At 46.2% G+C, this 17,817-nt stretch overlaps 1 non-coding gene across 1 annotated transcript; it reads right to left on the reverse strand.

The window, feature by feature from the left end:
• Positions 1 to 348: 348 nt before the first annotated feature.
• TRNAT-AGU (transfer RNA threonine (anticodon AGU)) lies at positions 349 to 422 on the reverse strand. The gene has a single exon. It is a non-coding gene; the product is annotated as a tRNA-Thr (tRNA).
• Between the last annotated feature and the right edge of the window lie 17,395 nt (positions 423 to 17,817).

A 17,817-nucleotide genomic window follows, 5' to 3' on the forward strand; every position in this document is an offset into this window, starting at 1 on the left:
TTTAACGTCTTTTTATCCACGGTGCATAGCCTAATGATTTATTGCGCAGTGTGTAGGACGCATACTCATGAATGGGCTGCATATATATATATTCTGGGCCGCGTTTAAATACGCTGCGCGAATTTTTTTCCACTGATTTTTTTCCATATTGTTCTGTCTGCGGGCATATGTTTCAAAGTAAACAAATATCAACGGCCATGTGCAGACTGCGCATCAAGGCAAAAGCGACGGGAGAGTAAATACAGGTAACCGGCTCCCCCTTATAGCGACGGCTAACGATAATTGCACTGCGTTGCAACGAGAATTTCGCGGGGAAAAAAAAGGGGGTGTGCAACCTATTAGGTTACTAGGCACCGGTGAGATTCGAACTCACGATCTCCTGTTTACTAGACAGGCGCTTTAACCAACTAAGCCACGGCGCCGACGGTCGCAGCGGGAAAACTTTCTCGCCAGTGCGAAATGCACGCCGAGCACCGACAGGATGAGCCGACTTGGCCGGATCTCATTATGCTTCAGCGCACGCCGGGAACCTCGCCGTCCCGCCAGCCGCCGAAGGACAGCAGGCGTTCTCTGCCTGTGCCCCTTTCCGTTTCAGTCCGCGTCTCTTGCTTTGGCATGTCTGCGCCCTTGTTTCGCTGTGTAAAGGAAGGGTACGTGACTAAGCACCCGTCCAACAGGGCACATTGAAGTATTACGGCTAGTATACGCCTTTACAGTACACTGTGTTATTTGTTGTGCATTCATCATTGAAAGCGAGCCCTGCTCTGACGCGCAAAAGATTTCAGAAGCCTTCAGTACTTATTTTAAATCTGTTTTCTCCATTGATAACGGCACTGATCCTTCTTTTGCACCAAGTTTTTCACCAGCAGCCATTCAAAATATTGAAATATCCTGTTCTGGAATTCACAACCTCTTGCTTAGTATAGACACTACTAAAAGTCCCGGTCCGGATAAGATTCCTAACATGTTTTTGAAAAGGTATTCAGAATGGTGTGCACGTTATCTTACAATAATATTTCAGTGCTCACTCGACTTGAGCAAAGTACCGCGGATTTGGAAGGCCGCTAACATTGTTCCTATTCATAAATCAGGCAACAAACAGATAATTTCTAACTATAGACCGATTTCATTGATATCTACCTGCTGTAAACTGCTGGAACATATTATTCACAAGCACATTATTGAATACTTAGCTAATAATGACAGCCGCCGCGGTGGCTCAGCGCTTATGGCACTCGGCTGCTGACTCGAAAGACGCGGGTTCGATTCCGGCCGCGGCGGTCGAATTTCTTTGGAGGCGAACTTCTAGAGGCCCGTGTACTGTGCGATGTCAGTGCACGTTAAAGAACCAGAGGTGCTCGAAATTTCCGGAGTCCTTCACTACGGCGTCTCTCATAGCCTAAGTCGCTTTGGGACGTTAAACCCCATAAACCAAACCAAACCAAACCAATAATGACATCCTTTCAAAGCATCAGCATGGTTTTTGTGCAGGGTTTTCTACTATTACGCAGTTAATTGAAATCACGCATGATATTGCCACCTCTCTTAACAATCGTGAACAGGTCGACGCCATTTTCATTGACTATTCTAAAGCCTTCGATAAGGTATGCCACCAAACACTTATCTCCAAACTTCGTACCTTTCGTACAGGATCTTACGGTGATATATTACTCGAATGGATAATAGATTACTTACACCTCAGGACTCAGTTTGTTACCTACAATCAAGAAAAGTCATTACCGGTTCTTATTACCTCTGGTGTTCCACAGGGTTCCGTTCTTGGACCCCTTTTATTCATAATATATATCAATGATGTCATTCAAGTTGTTTCTAACACTTCTGTTAAGCTTCGTTTGAACGCTGATGATTGTGTTTTGCATTCCAATGTTTATAATGTTAATGATGAGGTTCTACTAAATAATGTTTTCTCTTCTTTTTACGACTGGAGTAAAGCTTGGCAAATGGAGATTAATTTTCAGAAGACAGTGACAATGACCTTTAAAAATAAAAACAACCCTTACATTTCAAGTACGGCAATGCAGAACACATACTGGAAAGTGTCCACGAATTCAGGTACCTTGGCGTAGTATTCTCCCCGAACCTAAAATGGCATAAGCATGTTAATAATATATACGCGAAATCATTACAAAAATTAGGCTACCTAAGAAGAACTTTAAAGAGCGCTACTAAAGAACGCAAACTAAAAGCTTATAAATCCCTGGTCAGGCCGCTTCTTGAATACGCGTCAGTCGTGTGGTCCCCTCACCTTGTGCATGATAAAGATAAACTTGAGTCGATAAAAAAAAAGCGATTAGATTCATTTTTAACTGGCACGATCGCAACTTCTCCCCTTCACTACATCACCATGTTTTATCACTGAATTCCCTCGAGTATCAACGAAAATGTGACCGGCTTGTAATGCTACACAAAATGGTGCACAAATCCGCTTCTTTAGCTGCCCCCATTTCATTCCCTGTTCGTACTGCACGTGTGACCCGCCGCACAGATCCCGTGAACATCACACCATTCAGATCTTTCCTTGATTGCCACAAATTTTCTTTTTTCCCGCACACAGTTGAGATGTGGAATTCCCTTGATGGTGCTTTGCGACAGCTTCCACCGGCGCAATTTGTAAAACAAGTGCCTTTTCATGTATTATGATTTCTTCTTTATGTAACCACTCCTGCTATGTCTCGAACCTGAGACAGCAGTGTCTGTAAATAAATAAATAAATAAATAAATAAATAAATAAATAAATAAATAAATAAATAAATAAATAAATAAATAAATAGGAAAAAGCAACACCCTTTTCGACGCTCTTTGGGGCCAACAACTGACAGCGATAAAAATATTAAGTGAACCTACCCTCCCCCACCCCACGACACCACTGATTCCCACGCCGTCCTATACATCACGCCCCGCCACGCCCCGCCACATCACATCACATCACGCCGCGCCGCGCCGCGCCACACGTCACCACATCACACGTCACCACATCACACGTCTGTAGTGGCACACTTTTGGAGAACGCCCACTTATGCGCTATATTTGGAAAGAGCTTCAGTAAGCACGCTGCGCGGGTGGCAACTAAAATTTTCTTTGTGACATACTGCGATGGTGACGGCAGGGACGGTGCTGTACCGTCCGTGGAAAGCCAGTCATGCCGTTGTCGCAGAAAACGGGTCCTGTCAATAGTCTTCAAACTGATACTTTCAGTTTATAAGCAGTGTCATCAAACTTTACCCTATGTTACCAATTTTTATTTAATCGCGAAAGCTGCACCAAGGCTTCGAGGCATGCGTATGGCTGACGAGGTGCGCATATAAACTTCCCGGTGATCTTTGACGTACGTAAACATCTCAGCACACGAGGTTTTTAGCAGAGAGAAACAGTTAAAAGGGTGTCAGCCAGGATAACTGGCCGTTTAAGCAGCAGTTTCTTGACGTCACCAAAGATGAACAGGAAGAATAAGTATCGAAAGAAGGCCAGCAACCGCTTGCATTTACTACCAGTATGCAGATGGCTCGCCTAAAGCAAGAAAAAAACATCAGCCAAAGCACATACAAAGCTTAGATGCCTATGACAGCTTCTCGCTGAATTAACCGCGATAAACCGCACCTTGTCCGACCACATTTTTTGCTTCGCACCTCAATCGAAACGCGAGTGGTGAGGCTAAACGTTCTCCGCCATGGAGTGGCACTAGACACCCTTGAGATTTCTACAACAAAAACGTTTTATTCTTGAGGCATAAGCGAGCAAACTGACGCTTTCAAGCCAAGAAAATAAGGACCCTCCAGACAAATGGCTCTAGTTTGAACTACAACCACCAGTTGCTACATGGCGCTGAATAAAAAAAAATTCTAATGTTCATTACAGCCCATTCATTTTTTATGGCCGGTTGACGGAGGCAGTGCGAGAGCAGGTAGCATTTTTCAAGTTTGATTTTTTAGCACGTAAGAAGATAGCTAGCCGCACTTTTTAGTTTTCTCTCAGTCAAAAGTGAAAATACTCCCTTTCAGTTATATGGTGTCCGAAACTGGCAGCCGGCAGGAGGCGCTAGAAGGTGATGTCCACTGGTGTGCAACGAAGCACCCTAATGTCCGCTAGTGACTCTAATGTGCGCTAGTGTTCATGTATGCGCTAAAGACACTAATGTCCGCTGTGCGAAGGATCAGCTGTAAGGTTGCACTGAAGATGCTGAGGTATAGGCAAAAGTGTGAACGGTTTCAGACAAGGTAGCCGATTAGTTGATGTTTTTTGTAATCATTAAACACATCGAAAATGCTACAAATGAAGAACGACCACTGTGGATGGCGTTTTTAGATAAAAGGGGCTTGCGAATATGTAAACTTCGCCATGTTGTGCCAAATTATGTAAAAAAGAGGGTGTGGGTCGTGAAACAATATGTTCCTTCAAAGAAATCTGTCAGGAGTACGACGTACAACTGATCTGATAAAAAACAAGGGACAGCAACAGTTTTGGTTTAGAGGGGCAGTGATGTCTTTACCGCAGCTTATTTTTATGGACCAGGTTAGGGCGATTGAACAGAAGGCAGAAATAAGCAGATCAGGGTTTAGTTTCTCGTGGCGGCAAATAGGCCAACTGGAAACAAGTCGCTTACGTGGACTAATATATGTCGATGATGTTCTTCTAGACGACAACCGGAGTGACCTTCAAGATTTGCCGAACATCTGCGGACAGGAGGCGGAGGTACTGGAACTGAAATTTTGCTCAGAAAAATTGGGAGTCCTTTATTTTTTTATTTTATTTATTTATCATATACCGCGGAACAAAACGGTCCAAGCAGGAGAGGCAGGTACAAAGATGCACAACTCATACTTATATAAGACCAAATGAGGTGCAGTCACGCATAGAAACGCGATACAAGAAAGGAAACAATACGCAACGTTAACAACATACGCATCATGGAACACGCCAACTGACGGTTCAAATCATTCATCGGCGGCAGGCAGAAGAGAACCATATGGAATTACGTACCGTCTGTTGCGAAACTTTGCAGTCCATTCCGTCGCAGAAATGAACGGCGCGGTGGATTGTAAACTTTTGCAACACACGGTACATTCCAGTCTGTGATCGTTTAGGAAAAATTGAATACTCACAGACATTCGTGTGAGCAAAAATTGCTTCAGTAGAGTGTTCATGATTATTAAGTGACTTTTAGATAAGTGTTTAATTATGTATTTTTGGGGACTCATGCCTAGTTTCAAATTCCGTGCATTGAATGACTCCAGCTTTGCCTCATGCAACATAAAGAACAGTTTATAATGGTTTGTATTGGTTGCTCTGGCGATTTTACGCACAAATTTGGAATTATATAGAGTTAAGGCATATAAACATCTTGGTATATGGATAAATTATGGCAGAGACTGCATTCGAAACCAGGGGGAGAAAGTAATAAAGAAAGCGAAAAAAAAGCAGCTGTAGTGAAGTATATACCTACAGCGACTGGAAGGTTGTGGCGTTATGAATTCATCGGACACTCTGAGAATAGGACAGACATGAAGGGCTTCACAGTAAAAATTGGTAGCGAGTGCTGGAAGTGGTAAGGGAGTAGGTCTACTTAGGGCAGATATAGTAGCCGCTGATCCGGATCATGAGAGGGAAATAACTAGAAGAATAAGAATGGGGTGGAGCGCACATGCCAGCCTCTCTCAGACCATGAATGGCAGTTAACCAATATCCCTAAAGAGAAAAGTCTATAACAGCTGTATCTTACCGGTACCCACATATGGGTGAACAACGCGGAGGCTAACGAAGAGGGTTCAGAATAAGTTAAGGACAACGCAGCCAGCTATGGAAAGAAAAATGGTAGGTGTAACGTTAAGAGAATGGAAGCGGGTGGAGTGGGTGAGGGAACAATCGCGGGTTAATGACATCTTAATCGAAATCAGCAGGGAGCAATGAGCTTGGGCAAGGCATGTAATGCGAAGGGAAGATAACCGCTGGTCCTTAAGGGTAACGGAGTGGATTCTAAGAGAAGGCAAGCCTAGCAGGGGGCTCCAGAAAGTTAGGTGGGCGGATGAGATTAAGAAGGTTGCAGGGATAAAATGATGCAAAACTAAAAAAAAGAGCGCTTGAAGAAACGGAGGCAGATAAAACAGAAATCAAGTCCGCTTCAGCACATGTCCAGGGGCAGTCACCGTAAAGGCGGAACCACAAGGCAGCGTCTCTTCTACCGCCGTTGTCGCTCGGCGCCGCAGGGGAGGGCGATCAAAAACATGAGGGCGTACGAAGTGGCACCTCAAGGCAAGCGTTAGGTGTGTTTTTTGTCGTTCGCTGTTGTTGTGTTGCACTCGCGCGCTAGATGCCTTGTCCTCCTTGCGCGTACAAAGGTGGTTGCGCTACAATGCGAATTCCTTATTAGTGTTATTACATCTAAATACAAGCAAATAGACACAAATTCTATACAGGGTGCCCCAGCTAACTTGGACAAAGGTTTATAAAAATACTAAGCATTCTTCTGAACTGGAATAGCGTGCATGTTGTTAGGGTTTATCTAAAGTTACAGTACCATTTTTTCGCTCCTTCTAGTTGAATAATTAGTCGAGATAAATAAATCAACTTTTTAAATATAGCTTGAAACGTTCAGGCGTCAATGGAAAAGTTGTGGAGCTCGACAAATATTGTCCAACCCAGGCACTTCCAAGGAGATAGACGTAGCGTGGCCATTTTTATTCGGAAAAAACGAGAGCCCGCGGAGTTTAAAAAATACCACGTGACAGCACGCTGCGTGCGCCCGTATTCGCCGCGATTACAGCGCTCTCATCCGTGCTTTATAAAAAAATCAACCGCTTCGCGCCTCTCGTGGTGCCCCAGACAGGTCTTCCCGTTGTGCTTGGTTCCAAGATAAGCGCCAGTGGGTTCGGGCGGCAATTAAAATAAAGAGCTGTTCCCGTTTCTGCGGCGATAATTGCGCTGTCACGTTAGCAGAATGCATGCCGAAGAACGATGCCAATTTCATGAGTTTGAACTTGGGACCAAGATCCCAACAAGCAAAGACGCATGTAACAAGCCTGACAGCGTCGTGCGAATTACGCTGAAAGACAGGAGCCGCGCTTTCTTTCCATTGCCGCCCAAACCCACTGGCGCTTATCTTGGAACCAAGCACAACGCTAAGCCCAGTATTGGGCAGCACGAAAAGCGCGAAGCGGGTGATGGTTTTACAAAGCACGGATGAGAGCGCTTTCGCTTTCCGCGGGCTTTCGTTTTTCCCGGATGCAAACGGGCACTCTAAGTCTATCGCGTTGGAAGTGCCTGGGTTGGACAGTATTTGTGGAGCTCCACAACTTTCCTATTGACGCCTAAACGTTTCAAGCTATATTTAAAAAGTTCATTTATTTATCTGGACTAATTACTAAAATAGGAGGATCGAAAAAAATGGTACTGTAACTTTAGATAAACCCTAACAATATCCACGCGATTCCAGTTCTGAAGAATGTTTAGTTTTTGATGTCTTGGTCCAAGTTAGCTGGGACAAATTGTATATGCATGATTTATGGTTTATGAGGGTTTAACGTCCCGAAGCGACTCAGGGTATGAGGGACGCCGTAGTGAAGGGCTCCAGTAATCTCGACCGCCTGAGGTTCTTCAACGTGCACTCAGATCGCGCAGTACGGGCCTCTGGAATTCCGCCTCCATCGAAATTCGATCGCCGCGGCCGGGAAATTCTAAGAATGTGAATTGGACTGAATACAACGACTGCCGAGCGTCGCAGTTTTCGTCAAGGCTGCGAGCGCCGCTTCTCGGCGATCGGGGAAAGTAGTTGTGCGGCGATGAATGTGGCGCTCGCCACGATAAGGCGCTCGCATTCCTACGTAAAAACACGTTTATTTCCTGGTCAGCGCCTCCTGTCAGCCTTGGTGCCATGGTTGGTGCACTCGATTGACACGATCAATTCTTCGAACAACATTTAATGAAGGATTAACTGGATTACATGACTGTCTCGACGAGTGCGTCGTCGAGGCCTGAACGCTCCGCTCGCTCTCTCGCGCCTCCCCGCGAAGACGATTCCAAGGTAAGGACGCTTGCTCCTGCTTCCTCCGATTTGCGATAGATGGTGCGCATTTCTGTACCAACACAAGCTAACACTCCTCTATTTTTACAATGCCTTCCGAGTACGCCCAATCCGACCGTACAAGTCCCTCTCCTATCCTCCTTGCTACTCTTTCCTATCGGCTAGCCTTCGCGCCTGCTTTACTCCTGTGAGAGAAAGTGCCATCTGAGTGGCGCCTAACGACGCAAAGCGGATGTAAACAATTTTTGAAACGTTTTCTCTCTCTTCGTGAGGCGGCGCTTCGCATCTCTTGCGATTAAAGCCCCTTGATAATTTGTACTATCAAGGGGCTTTACTTGTGATCATCAGGATGCCTCTCAGGCATACTGTCAGGTATGGACGCGACACAGAGGGCGCTGTTCGTGGCGCTGCTCACCGTGGCGCTGCTCATCGCGGAGCTGGTGCAGGCGCTCGTTTCAAAAGCAGTCGCAGGTAGTGCGGGGCAGCGGCGTTGGCATTGCGACGAAAGGCTGTGGTGGCTTGTTCGAATCATGTCGGTCTTTTAGCTACAACATTGAAACATTCCGAGAGAGGCACTGAAATTGCTTGGCGGAAATATGAACTGAGATGGTAAAGCTAGTTACGTTCGTCCCTTCGTTCTTTCGTTCGTTCGTGGGGGTCTAATACCTGGGGTTCTTTAATGTGCACTGACATCGCACAGTACACGGTCTTCTAGAAACGAAATTCGAGTAAATGCAGTTAGTAATAAGTTGTGCTATTTTGGCTTGAAATGCAATCATGCTCTGTAAGGAAAATAATAGAATGAAATAAAGAAGGCATGGTAAATCTTCCCGAGAAGGCATTCTTAGAAACTTCCAGATAGCAATAGCTTGCAAGTCGTAGCTGTATTTTTGCCAGGATAAGCTGTCATAGTTGCGACAGCTGGATAACGATTATTCTCTGTCCGTGGCAGCCTGCAGTTACGATTGCTTTAAGAAGCGAAAAATGAACTTCAATCGCAAATACACGGCGCAGCAGCTGTTGCCAAAGCATTTCGGAAGCGCTGCTTGGGGCTAATTACTACCAGGCACGAGTAATACGATGTAAAACTAAGAAAAAGCGCTTGAAGAAAAGGAGGCAGATAGAACCGAAATCAAGTCCGCTTCAGCACGTGTCCAGGGGCAGTCACCGTAAAGGGCGAACCACAAGGCAGCGTTTGTTCGGCGCCGCGTCAGCGTCTCTTCTACTGGCGTTGTCGTTCGGCGCCGTAAGAGAGAGAGCGACCAAAGACATGATGGCGTACGAACTGGCATCTCCACCCGGGCGTTAGGTGTGTTTTGTTTTATTCGTTGTTGAGTTCCGCTCGCGCATGAGATGCTTTGTCGTTCTCGCATGTGCAAAAATGTTTGCACTGCAATGCAAACTTCTTATGACTGTAAATACGTATAAATATAAGCAGACACAAATTCTATAAATGTAAATGGCTATAAATACAAATAGTTTGTAGCCGTATATAGCCGCAGATAGATGCAAAGTATACTGTGTATACTAATAGTGTAAATAATTGTAAATATAAGTGAATAAATGCACGTAAACGTCCCCTTCTTTTGTAGAGTCTGTACAGCGAAGTTCCTCAGCTCCACATAAGCGAGCTTAAAATCTCCAAAACATCACAAAAAACTGAAAGCAGCAGCCGTGCTGCACATAATTAACCGGTGCCATTTTACTGCTGCTGCGAGTACACCTCGTGAGCGTCGCGGACCACACCATTTACCCGCGTAAAGCAATTTTTGTCAACAACGGTGTCACGAAACGAACAAACCTAACAACTTTATAAAACTTTCGTCGTCCGGCAAGAAACATCAATAAGTAGCGCAAACACCTCAAACAGCGCCTCATCTACGCCAGCCGCCATCGTCAAGTAATAAGCGGAGCGAACGCCACAGCCTATCTCTGGAAACGACGAGCAAAGCTGCCGCTCCAGCCTATAGTCGTTGGAAAAAGCGCCGCGCCGCGGATGAAGCGAGAGTGGCGCAAGAAGGGGTAGGAAGCATGAATCTGGCAGACGCTTGGCGCAGGAATAGGACAGCTGCCAACACCGCACGCCCATGCGCAAGCATGCCGCCAACATTCCTACCATCTCGGTGGCGCCGCAGCGCAGCAACTAAAAAGAGGCGTACCGGCGGCTCCCATTGCGAAGCGGGGGATGCGGCTCGCATTGGGCGCATTTGTTTTGAAGCGAAAAGCTTCACTATCCGCACCACAGCCGCGCTTCGCGTGAGCCGTCGGAGCCAAGATTTGCCACAGCTGCGCATGCGCGAAACCGAGTGACGTCACATGTGGCACAAATAAAAAATGAATAAAAGACAAACAGCGCGCCAGGAAACTCTCATATCTCGGTGGACCCCCGAACCGCGCCGTGAGGGAAGGAAAATGAAAAAGAAAATTGGTTTTAAGGAAAGGAGACGACGCCTATCTCTGTCATATCTCGGTGGATACCCGAACCGAAGGGCCTTAAGGAAAATAAATAAAATGACAATTAGTTTTTAGGAAAGGAAATGCCTGTCTCTCATATCTTGATGTAGACCCGAAAGGAATGGACCCCACAGTACATGTCTCTAAAGCAACCTTCTAACACAGCACCGTATTCACTACAAACGCGTCTCCTCCTCCGCCTCCGTACAGGCAGTGTGTGGACGGCCGAACGCCTCCACCGTTATCGTGGTGCTCCCAGTGCATTGTGCGCCAACTGTGACAGCCATGACGTCAAACTAAGCACAACTGCAGCTTTTCGCTTGTATATCCAGGCTTAACCAGAGCTAGGCCACTGCCTAATTTTTTCAGTCCCGGACTGTCCGGGACTACTTGCGGACTCGAGTCTGGCATTTGTTTTTCTCGGGCAGCCGGAAAGCTCCGCCCACCTGCCTGAATCGCCATAGCAACGCGTTCGTTTTTCGCCTATGGCAGTCGGCGGGCTACTCGGGGCTGCGGGGAAGGCAGCAGGTGACAGCTGCGCGCCGCACTGCCAACCATATTGACTTAGACTCTGTGTGCATTTTGCGTTCTTTTAGTGGTCCTGGAGGACGATATCGTGCGTTAAACCTTCACATTAGGTCCGTAGCTACTCTCTGAGCCACCGTAAGACTTTTTGCTCTTGCATATTCGTTCTAGTTTCTTGAAATCCCCTACACACGGACGCGCGTTCGGAGCTGCGAGCGCGCATTGTTTGCTCGTGTCGTCAAGAGGTTCTTGTTCGCTTGTGGTGCGACATGCTGTTTGCGCGCTTACCTGAAAGCATCGCAGGTGAACCACTCGTATACTGTAGCAGCTATAGCGCTTGTTGTCAACATTTTTGCGAAGGCTTTCGTCTATCTGCCTATCCGCAGCGAGTTGGCCTACTTTGTGCGAGCTTCGGCGCGAGCAGTAGCGGCGAGCATACCCCCGAAGCTGAGTTCTATAATGCACCTACGCTTAGTTGACAGTACGGTCTTCAAATCGACTCATTATCATGATCGAGCGCACGGCGTTGCTTCATCGTCGTGGTGGCCATGGCTTCCGTCGTCTGCTAGTAGATGACAGCGTCCAGGCAAAGTAACCGAGGGGGAGCCCGGCTCTGGCGGCGAGTCCGCAAGCAGCCTATGGTATGTAGGTCATGTGACCATGACGCTGTTTCCTGTCCGAGCGGAAGCCAAGACCTGTCAGCAAGTAGTCCAGGACTGGAAAAACAAATGCGCTCATTGTCAAAACCGAGGAGGCGCTGCCAACAGGCAACCAAAGTTCGAAGCACGCGGGCTATTTGCGATGGAAACACGCCTACAGCTGTCTTAGACGAAGCTGCATAACGGCAGAGTCTCCCCCGCTGGCTCTGCTGCATTGATTGTAAAACATTTTATTCGTCGGTGCTAAGAGGTCGCGTTAAGTGGTCGAGAGCGGCATCAAGGCAGCGGACCATGCATTCCGAAATGCCCGCTCACTACAGAGAGCGCAACTGTCCCACCATGATCATCATTAGCGCAACACTGATGCCGGCCCAATGCGAGGCAAGCGGAGGATTGGGAGGGTCGCGCTGGGTGAGGGCGTGCACATGGAGTGGTGATTTTGAGCTTTCGTCTGGTGCGGCTAAGCGGCGCTGACGCGCAGTTCTTTCTTGTTTGGGGCGCCCCGTTTACATCTGTCCGCACCTGTACCTGCCTAACTACATACCTACCTACTTCCCTACCTATCTAGCTAGCTAGCCAGGCAGACAAGGGAATGGAAAGAGGTGCTTATTATGGCATACATGAAAGAAGCCAATAGTCACCGAAACCAAGGAGCATAGGGTATTTTTTGAATTTTGGGCGCTAATAATTGGAGATTAATGGTGTAATTACTTTATCGCTTAAACACAACTGACAAGAAAATAGAAGAAGAACAGCGACATGCCGTCCGTGGGAACCAAACCCAATATCTCCAAGAGCACCGGACACGGAATTTGGAGGTCGTGGGTTCGGTTCCTACCGGCGGCATGTGGTTGTTTTTCTTGTGCTTTCTTGTCAGTTATATTTAGGCGATAAAATAATTGCATTATTGATCTCCAATTAACACCAAAAATTTAAAAAATCCTTTATGCTCCTTGGTTTCGGTGAATGTTGGCTTCCGTCTGCTAGCTACCCAGGTAGAGCAGATAAGCAGCTAGCTAGCTAGCTAGCTATCTAGCTAGTGTCGCGATTTGGTGAACATCGCTTTGCGCTCCCCGGAGGCGGGCGGTTTTCGAACGGCACGAGAAATGGTCAAATTTCTTTAGCCACAGCGGTGAGAGAAGTCGCATTTTCGAAATTCTAAAATCTGATATAGCTATTACTAGTGCCACCTAGAAATCTCTAACGGAAATCAGGCGCATATCCGCAATAATTAAAAAGTTAACTAGTATAATTTAGTCGATCACTTTTTTATTTTACCTGATTCGCCGGTGCTCTTTGACATCCGCCAACACTGGTATTTCTATACCGCAAAATGCTTCTCTTTACCTCAAAAAACTATTTTTAATATTAGTGGCTAGCTTCCCAGAAACACCTGATATAGAGTACGAAAGAAGCCAGCAGCCACAGAAACCAAGGGGCACAGGGGATTTTTTTTTTAATTTATTTATTTATTTTGTGGTGTTTATCAATTTAGAATATTACTGAATATGTTATCACTTAAAGCTAATTGATTAGAAAAGCAGAAGAAAAAACAACCACATGCCGCCGGTGGGATCCGAACCCACGACCTCCGAATTACGCGTCCGGTGCTCTACCTCTGAGCTACGGCGACGGCTGTCAATTCTTCTGCTTTCGGGGGTATTTATGTTTACAAGTAACCTAACCTTGAGAGTGTTCATCAGCGCCACCTACGTTCATAAGCGGCGGACGTAGAACGTCCTGAGTTACCGCAGGTGTGACGTAGAACGTCATCGAACGGAGAGGGTGGAAGCTGCGTGAGAACCCTCTTATGCTTCCTATCGCGTCAATGCTGCCAGAACCGAGGCCCTCGCTAAGCAATTAAGCAAACAAGGGAAGGGGTATGAGGGGCTCGTTATAAATATGAAAGAAGCCAGCAGCCACAGAAACCAAGGGGCACAGGGGATTTTTTTTTAAATTTATTTATTTATTTTGTGGTGTTTATCAATTTAGAATATTACTGAATATGTTATCACTTAAAGCTAATTGATTAGAAAAGCAGAAGAAAAAACAACCACATGCCGCCGGTGGGATCCGAACCCACGACCTCCGAATTACGCGTCCGGTGCTCTACCTCTGAGCTACGGCGACGGCTGTCAATTCTTCTGCTTTCGGGGGTATTTATGTTTACAAGTAACCTAACCTTGAGAGTGTTCATCAGCGCCACCTACGTTCATAAGCGGCGGACGTAGAACGTCCTGAGTTACCGCAGGTGTGACGTAGAACGTCATCGAACGGAGAGGGTGGAAGCTGCGTGAGAACCCTCTTATGCTTCCTATCGCGTCAATGCTGCCAGAACCGAGGCCCTCGCTAAGCAATTAAGCAAACAAGGGAAGGGGTATGAGGGGCTCGTTATAAATATGAAAGAAGCCAGCAGCCACAGAAACCAAGGGGCACAGGGGTTTTTTTTTTAATTTATTTATTTATTTTGTGGTGTTTATCAATTTAGAATATTACTGAATATGTTATCACTTAAAGCTAATTGATTAGAAAAGCAGAAGAAAAAACAACCACATGCCGCCGGTGGGATCCGAACCCACGACCTCCGAATTACGCGTCCGGTGCTCTACCTCTGAGCTACGGCGACGGCTGTCAATTCTTCTGCTTTCGGGGGTATTTATGTTTACAAGTAACCTAACCTTGAGAGTGTTCATCAGCGCCACCTACGTTCATAAGCGGCGGACGTAGAACGTCCTGAGTTACCGCAGGTGTGACGTAGAACGTCATCGAACGGAGAGGGTGGAAGCTGCGTGAGAACCCTCTTATGCTTCCTATCGCGTCAATGCTGCCAGAACCGAGGCCCTCGCTAAGCAATTAAGCAAACAAGGGAAGGGGTATGAGGGGCTCGTTATAAATATGAAAGAAGCCAGCAGCCACAGAAACCAAGGGGCACAGGGGATTTTTTTTTTAATTTATTTATTTATTTTGTGGTGTTTATCAATTTAGAATATTACTGAATATGTTTCTTGGTTTCTGTGGCTGCTGGCTTCTTTCATATTTATAACGAGCCCCTCATACCCCTTCCCGTGTTTGCTTAATTGCTTAGCGAGGGCCTCGGTTCTGGCAGCATTGACGCGATAGGAAGCATAAGAGGGTTCTCACGCAGCTTCCACCCTCTCCGTTCGATGACGTTCTACGTCACACCTGCGGTAACTCAGGACGTTCTACGTCCGCCGCTTATGAACGTAGGTGGCGCTGATGAACACTCTCAAGGTTAGGTTACTTGTAAACATAAATACCCCCGAAAGCAGAAGAATTGACAGCCGTCGCCGTAGCTCAGAGGTAGAGCACCGGACGCGTAATTCGGAGGTCGTGGGTTCGGATCCCACCGGCGGCATGTGGTTGTTTTTTCTTCTGCTTTTCTAATCAATTAGCTTTAAGTGATAACATATTCAGTAATATTCTAAATTGATAAACACCACAAAATAAATAAATAAATTTAAAAAAAAAATCCCCTGTGCCCCTTGGTTTCTGTGGCTGCTGGCTTCTTTCATATTTATAACGAGCCCCTCATACCCCTTCCCTTGTTTGCTTAATTGATATAGAGTACGGTCACAGTAGCTCACAAAAACACAATAAATGAAAATACCAGGAGTATTGTACGCATACATTGCACATTATAGAAAAAACGTGCGTTATTACAAGTTCTAAGTATTACTCCTTATGTACAAGAATGAACAAAGTGCACATGGCATAAGAAATTGTTCTACCGATTCGTCGATAAGCTACATGAGTTTGAATACTTTCTTGATGAGAGTTGTGTGGGGTTGGCCGGTAGTAAGTATAGAAAATGACTGGATATTGATTTAGTGAGTTGGGTGTTCGTGTGCATAGCCTGTGATCTCCGTACGTCGTACGTGATTAGGGCATTGATATCGCATCTTGCCTAACTTCAAACGGGATATTCGGAAATTTTCTGGGATAGGATGCCGCTGGAAAGGGGATTTTGGAGATCAGTGGAGGAAGCCTTTGTCCTGCAGATGACTTAGCCAGCTGCTAGCAATCGTAAAGTCCACTCCATGTTTTTGCGGGTGGTTATGTGGACAAAGCGCGTAGAGGTGGCGCAACAGCGTTTGGGATTCCGTCTATGAAGAATTACCCAAAAAGGTCATCGAGCTTGATATAGCACTGATTCCATGATGGTGCTCGAAGTCATCTCTCTAAAAGTGAGCTCAAGGAGGTTGGCCTTGCCAATGCCTACCTGACGTGATTGCCTCAGACTGTCTGCACTTCAGACGTTGCTTTCTTAACTTTTTGTTCATAAGTACTGTAGCGTTTACATTGTCTCGTTAAAGAGCTGCCTGCATTTTGGTTTAAGTGTCAATTTTGAATGGCTCCGTTCACATGAAGGCGCTCTTAGCAATAAGGCTGCTGAATAGCCGGCTCTGGAGGCCTTGCTCGGACGACGACTGACCAAAACATGTATTGAGATTGTCTCGTATTCTGTCTCGTAGTGGCAGAATCGAGAGCTGTGCTCTAATAAAACAATGTTTAATTTTTCTATTTTTCTAATTTTTCTATAATAGAGGACTGGGGAGAGGAGCACTTCGCGCCACACTGCGATTGCTGGCATGGTTAGGGAGAGCGGAGTGGCGGTGTCTCGCTTGGCTAACTTCGCAGCGAACCAGGACGCTGCTGCGGCCTGCTGTAGCAGCGTGTGTGTGATAAGAAAGCGCGCCAGACTGCGCATAAGGGGTACGGTTCACAAGGCGACACACGTTGCGGTACATGTGCTCGAGCATTGGAGAGGAGCCTAATAGTTGAAGCCAGAATAATAAAATATCTTTTGCTCTTACACCACAGCTAAAGCACAAACATTTGCGTTACACAGTCGTAACCGCTCTGTGAACTTTTTCCATTTGTTATTAGTGACAAATTTTAGAATCAATGTTCAACTCACTTCGTCAGCGCACGGCTTCATCATGTAACAGACTACCAATGACAGGCAAAAGTATCTTCTCTTAGTTACTTCTTTGCTTGGAAGCTCCAAATGAACACTTGTCAAAGCGTACTCGGTTTTTCACTCAGTCGTAACCGCTCTGTGAACTTTTTCCACATAAATTTTAGAATCAATGTTCAACCCACTTCGTCAGCGCACGGCTTCATCATGTAACAGACTACCAATGACAGGCAAAAATATCTTCTCTTAGTTAATTCTTTGCTTGGAAGCTCCAAATGAACACTTGTCAAAGCGTACTCGGTTTTTCCAAGGTTGCAACGTAGACGAAATAAACTGGCCAAAAGCACAGGTCCATTTTATTTACACAAGACACAATAAATAAGAAACCGCCAGCAGCACAAACAGTCCACTTTCATTCCCACTGCCAACAGCAGCAGGACAGTCCACTCCGTCATTACTCATTCGATTCCATTGGTCGTCCTGACCTCTCACTACATCACTGGACATCACGTAGTCACGCCACAGGGTCAGCAGCTCGAGCTATCACGTATACGGTGGCGATGCGTGGGGCCCATTGGAGAAAACCACTGCAAGCGATTTCACACTGTGCATTCACACGCTGGAAGTGGCTTAGGTATAGATTACGCTTTTTTTAATGTATTAAACGTAGTCGCCAGGAGTACCTTCAATAAGGTCCTGAACTGCTTAAATAACCAAAACTGCATAATGCATTTTTTACTACGTGAAGCTACATTCATTAGGAACGACCGGAAATAAAAAGGAAAATAATAGTGCCCTGCCCGCACCGCCTGTTGGTATGCCTGACTTCATGAAGCTGCAGTAAAGGCTACGGATTGCATAAGGCCACATAGAGTTTTTTAAATCTCCACGCACGGACGGCCTGGCTTTTCGCCGCCACCGGAATGCGGCCGTCGCGCATAGGTGTGGAGCGCGAGTCTTAATTTTCTGCGGCTGAGCCACATATTCTAAGTCATCACTCGGGCAGTAAGCCAAGGGGTCCATTCTGGTTCAAAGTAGTGCACGGTGTGCTCAGTTTTCATCTAGAAGTCCGCATCAGCATGACACCCTATCAATTTTAGTTGAAGGATAACTTCACAGTAATGGTGCATGCTGGTGAGAAAGCTACCGAGCAGGACATTTTAGGACAACTCGTCACTGGCGAGCCATTCTGAGTTTCCGTTTGA

Source organism: Amblyomma mixtum, chromosome 3 (assembly GCF_055824585.1).
Source record: "Amblyomma mixtum isolate Tamu chromosome 3, ASM5582458v1, whole genome shotgun sequence".
NCBI lineage: Eukaryota > Metazoa > Arthropoda > Arachnida > Ixodida > Ixodidae > Amblyomma > Amblyomma mixtum.